Source organism: Dermacentor silvarum, chromosome 2, assembly GCF_013339745.2.
Source record: "Dermacentor silvarum isolate Dsil-2018 chromosome 2, BIME_Dsil_1.4, whole genome shotgun sequence".
NCBI classification, from domain to species: Eukaryota; Metazoa; Arthropoda; class Arachnida; order Ixodida; family Ixodidae; genus Dermacentor; species Dermacentor silvarum.
Window position 1 is genome coordinate 174357859 of NC_051155.1, and position 6000 is coordinate 174363858.

Sequence of the window (6000 nt, forward strand, 5' to 3'; positions counted from 1 at the left end):
ACGGCTGCTAGCACGTTGTTTTCGATCAATTTTCTTTTCGTTGTTTTTTATTTACAGCCCGTCGCGGCAGCCTCAAGTGCATGCTCGCGCGAGCAAAGGCCGCTGACGCGCAGTAAAGGCCGCTGACGCGCAGTACTAGACGAGCTTGGTATAGACGGAACGCGCGCAGTGATATATTTTGGTGACCGTACTTCTTGCGTAGCTAGCGTTGCACCTGATGTGTGAAATGGAGTATAGGCATGTGAAGAGCTATGTGCCAGTAAAGATTAAGGACTATGCTAGGGCTGGTGACACTTCGATTCTTCATTTCTTGGAGATTCAATTTGATACTTTCAAGAGTACCTATGTTCTAAAAACAGTAGAAGTATTATATGGCAAAAATTTAAAAGTGTTATAAGTTATTGCATAGACAATATGTTCCATCGCGCGTTAAAAAAAAAACAAAGCAGACAAGTCCTTGGATCGCCCAACATATAATTCATATGGAAAGGAAAATTAAAAGATGGCGTAAAAGGAGCACGTCTCCAGTGGTCTTGGCCAATCTAAAAACTGAACTCAATCGTACTTTGGCTAAATCTAGAGAAACATTCTTTGAAAAAACCTCAGTGATTTCCTTAGGTCCTCTCCTCAGAAATTTTGGCGATATTTTAGCGACAGGAAAGAAATGGTTGACGAAATTCATGTTGGAAGCGACATTATAAGAGAAAATGAGGAAATAGCAAACAATGTTAGCAAATTATTTTCCAATCGGTATTTAACGTCCTAGAAACGACTTTGAATATAGAAGAAGCCTTACATATCCCCTATACTGTTCCAATGCAAACACTTGAAATCACCCAGCAAGGGATATTTCAGCAACTACTCAAATTAGATACGAAAAAATCAAGCCGACCCTATAATATACCTGCTGTTACGCAAAATGGATATCACAATATCTAACTATCATCTTTCGAAAATCTTATGCAACTCGCTCACTGCCGCAAGACTGACAACCGCATTCGTGATACCTGTATTAGGAAAGCTAACAAATGTTAAAATCACTTGTATCGGAAGTTTCTAGAACGTTATCGATGATTGACGAATTGCATGACTGACGCGAATATGGAAGACAGCATCAGGGATTAATCTAGAAGATGACTCAGGTATAGCGATCAAACATCGCCGATGTTAGCTTTGAGTGTAAATTATTTTCCAATCGGTATTTATCTGGTGGACGTCCTAGACCAACGTTAGCCGTGAACTTTTGCCAGAATAGAAGAAGCCTTACATGGCAGCCCCATCATCCCTATACTCCGTGGTTCCTGAAACATGGCTGTACACGACATTTGATGACAAAATCGTTGGATGATCCAGCAAGGGACTTGGGACCTATATTTCAGCAACTACTCGTGATCTTGTTGAACGATAATTAGATACGAAAAAGCATCGAAGCCGGTACCTCTATATACCTGCTGTTACGCAAAATGGATATCACAATATCTAACTATCATCTTTCGAAAATCTTATGCAACTCGCTCACTGCCGCAAGACTGACAACCGCATTCGTGATACCTGTATTTAAAGGAGGTAACTGAAGACAGGCAAGAAATGACCGTCCAGTGTCACTTACTTCAGTTATTTGCAAAGTCTTCGAACATATAATAGCAAAACACATACTCAGGTTTCTAGATCGGAACAATTTACTATATCCTTATCAACACTGGCTTCAGGACCGGGTTATCAACCATTGCACAGTTAATAGAAACAATTCATGACTTTGTAGGTGCAGTAGATATAAGACAACAGGTTGATGTGGTTTGCGTGGATTTTGCGAAAGCTTTTGATAAAGTACCTCATGTCCAATTATTCTTCAAGTTACGTAATGCATGAATCAATGAATTTGTAATAAAATGGATTGAAGCATACTTAACAAACCGTATAAGCAGGTAGTTAAACTGGATGGTTATGTATCAGATTCATTAGCTGTACTTTCAGGAGTGCCCCCATGCTCAGTATTGGAGCCACTATTGTTTCTCCTTTATATAAATGACATCAGTAGCGAGGTAGAATAGAATGTACAGGTTCAGCTCTTTGCAGACGACTGTTTAACTTACACCGCAATTACTAAACTAGATGACCAGCTTAAAGTTAAGAAATGTTTGCAAAAATTAGATGATTGGTGTAGTAAATGGAAATAATTAAATTATCCCAAATCTACATATACACTCATCAGCAAAAAGAAAACTATTTATTCCTTTTCGTATAGCATTGGAGGACGCTTGTTGGAGAATGCGCACCAGTTTAAGTATCTAGGGGTAACAATAACACAAAATTTGACAAGAAACCGACATATAGATAACGTCTGCATGACTGCCTATCAAAAGTTATACTTTTTGAGAAAAAAACTGGAACATGCATCGCGCAATGTAAAACTTATTGCATACACCACCTTCATTAGGACGATACTAGAATACTCAGCCGTTGTTTGGAGTCCCTATCAAGTGACGCTTAAGAGGAAGCTGGAGAGGATACAGAGACTGCCGGTGCGTTTTATTTGTTCGATGTACCAAAGGTAGGAATCGGTCACGCTGATGTTACAGCGTTGCAACTTGGATCTTCTTGAGGTACGTGGAAAAATATACAAGCTGAAGGTACTTTACCAAATAATGCAGGATCAACTTAAGATTGATAAGCTCAAATATCTACATGCTCCAGGCAAAAGAAACCTGCGAACTAACCACGACTGCGTCATAAAACCGTACCGAACTATCAGTGATATATTTCGATACTCATTCTTTCCGGACGCGATAGCAATGTGGAACAAATTGCCAAACGCTATTGGTATCCCAAAAGATGTCACTGACGTTGAAAATGCTGCTGAGGCATATTTACCGGAGTTATCAATTTCGTTTTGTAGTGCCAAGTGATGTGTCAGAATCACACTTCCAACATATAAATGTCAGAAGTGTGCTGAACAGCATTTAAGTGCATATCTTATTTCACCGTGAATTTACAAGTGTTAAGCAACTTTACGTACATTGACATTGTCCATATTTGATTTATGTAACTGTATTGTCCTTCTCTGTTATGACCCTCTATGAGGGTTGACAGTATTAATAAATAAAAAATAATAATTTTCTCGTTTGAGTGCCCTGAAAACGGCTCTGGCTTTTGGCTCAAGGTCACTCGAAGGTCGCTGACAACAGGAGCTGAAAGCATTTCATGATTTGAAAACGCTGGTTTAGCCCAGTGGGTAAGATACTCGTTTCTGAGCGCGGGCTCGTAGGTTCGAAACTCACTACCACCAACGTTTTTTCAATTGCGAATTTATTCTGCTTTTTATACATTAATTTCTTTATAGCGATTACCGAGGTGAAGTTAGAAAGCAGGCGACAGCTTGCGCGGTCAAGAACGCGTGGATAACACAGGATTCCGAGAGCTAGAGCGACGGTGACGTGGCGTCGTGGTGATGCCCTGTCCACTCACGCAACACCTGGCGCGCCAGAACGGCACCAGTTGTTCCATTTCGCCCGCTTGCCTCCGTCGAGGCGCGCACGTAACGTGCCATCGCAACCAATGGTAATTTGGGTGCCGGTTTGCTGTTACAGATGCCGTCTTTATCGCTTAATTGGACACTTGATACTTTCGCATCAAAAGCCTAACGGTACATGCGGCACAACAAAACGAGAAGTCGAAGCACGCAGTAGCAGTACCCTGCACATCTTGTGGGGCAAGCGAATCAGCAAGCTATCCCGATCCTGCCGCCTCCAGCAGATATTCCTCAAGTTGGATCGGCAAAAAAACAGGTTCAGCGCTCAAGGTGTGTCCGACCAGGGTCGGTAACAATTATTGTTCCAATTGGTTCCTTCCCACAATCGTATCGTGCTTTATACATTATTTGCACCTATGTTTATTGTCCGTAAGTGACTTTAAAACTTTTGTACTGTTCTTTGCAGGGGCAGGTTATACCGCGTTTAGATTTTTGTTTTCATTTCCGCAAGAGAGTAAACGCAGTTTACCACAGATCCGAAGCAAGCCACCCAGTTTCGATAGGTTTCCAGCCTACACGAAGCGAGCGAAAACCTCAGAAGCAACTCACGTGAAGGTTTATTATGTACATCGCTTGCACTAAATATTTAACTCTGTTCTATGTTACTCCGTGTATTGAGTACGAGCCATCAATGCATAAGTTTGATAAACCGAACTCACCGATACTATTCCGTCCCTCTATCCTAATTAGACAGAAGCTCGCCGAAATTGATTAAATAACATTCGATGTCCACAGCCGCACATAAGCATTAAACTCGGTTGCTTACATTTGCCTTTCTTCTACGGTATTTAGATGAATGAGAGTCGTCGTTAGAAAGTTATTGTTAGCTTTACCTCTCGATCTAGCGACTCGCCGAGGCTGAGGAACTTACCGCCCGTCACTGTCTCCAACGAGTAACCTTCTGAGGCGCGGAAGCGACCTCAGTCCGCGCCTCTGACTCCACGGTGGATGCCTTAGCGAGCGAGCAAACTGCACAATCAACTTGCTCTCGGAACTCCACCAGTTTCACTTACTGGGCCGCCATCAAGCCCCTCGAAAGAGAACACGTGTGCTCGCAACCAAAAAACACGGGCACGGAATAAATAGAACGAAACCGAGCCTGTACGTTACAAACTCGGCTGCCACCTTACGCCACCTTGTATGGCATCGAATAATGGGGATTTTTTATGCTTATTGATAGAGCGTTGGCATCCCACGTGCGACGAAATTGATCCTCGGCGAGCCGTAAACGTCATGCAGTATTTCGCATCTGTCCTCCGCGAGCGAGCGAAAATAGAGAATGCGGAGCCTGCGTTTGAACAAGGGCGCCTGGGGGCCTGTTCGCGGAAAGTAGTTTGGGGACTCTTGTTCAGGGCACATCGACTAGGAAGTCGTCGTTGTGAGGCTGTGCGCTCTCCACATTCGTTATTTATTTCTTTTTGTGTGTGCGTGTGTGCGTGCGTGCGTGTGTGTGTTTGTGGGGGTTAGGGGGGGGGGGGGGGGGGGGTTGCGCACGGGTAACACAGGAGAAAAAAAATTGAAGGGCCATGCTTTTTCCCGATAGCGGGCACCACTTTTTATTTGTATCGTCAGCTCACGTTTGTGAATGGATCCGTAGCGTTCTGGTGGGTAACGAATGTGGAACGAGAAAACTACCGCTTCGTGACAGTAATTTCCATGGCACGACTGAACCATGGCTCGGGTAAAGAGGTATTTGTGGTTGTCTCGCCGTGGAAAGGGCACCTTCTTTACAAACGAAGCGTGGTGATAGGACGGCACGCGCTTGCATAAGGCTAGCTGTAAGGAGCAGGAGCTCTTACTGACTGATCTATTTCGTCATTTATCGCACTTTCAGAATTACAGCGAAGGAAAGAAACAGAAATGAACACACGTGCTCCTTAGTTACAGTTAGAAGGTCTCCACACGGATCACAATTTCGGTAGTGCACGGCGCTAGGATGACACAATTATAGGCAAACTGTGATCTAAGATCACATGCACCACTACGCCCCGAGTCATCTATTACCCGATACATCATTGTTATGAAAGCACAGCGTTTCCAATTTCACAAATATTTACACTACCACTCCCGCCATATTTAATCTGTTTGCATGGACAGCGTTCTTCTTTTTTTTTCTATAGTTGCCATCTGTAAGAGGACACTAAGTACAGGATGTGTGCACCATTGGCAATGCTCTCCTTAGAGTGCCAGAAACTGACGTACCCAATCATACATCAGGTGAAAGTATATATTAGGTGCGTAAGTGTATCACTGATGTGTACAGTGAACGTCTGGCTCAGTAGTACAGCGATGGAAATGCATACGGCATGCGTTCGCTACACGGTTGTAAACGCATAAATGTATAAAAGAAAGAATGAAAGTATTCTTTTAGGATAAGTCATCCTCGGTGCGGCAACCTCTCGATTAAAATAATATTGCGAGGCTCCACAAAAGCAACGTTCCAGAGAGATGTTGAATATTACCACTTCTAA

The 6000-nt window shown here is 43.0% G+C and overlaps 1 protein-coding gene across 1 annotated transcript in view; it reads right to left on the reverse strand.

Annotated features, from left to right (window-relative positions):
• Positions 1-4567, reverse strand: part of LOC119440572 (collagen alpha-1(VII) chain) — a 267441-nt gene extending 262874 nt beyond the window's left edge. Inside the window, exon 1 of the mRNA XM_049662970.1 lies at positions 4401-4567. The gene's annotated coding sequence lies outside the window, so the exon portion shown is untranslated. The remainder of the gene's footprint in view (positions 1-4400) is intronic.
• Between the last annotated feature and the right edge of the window lie 1433 nt (positions 4568-6000).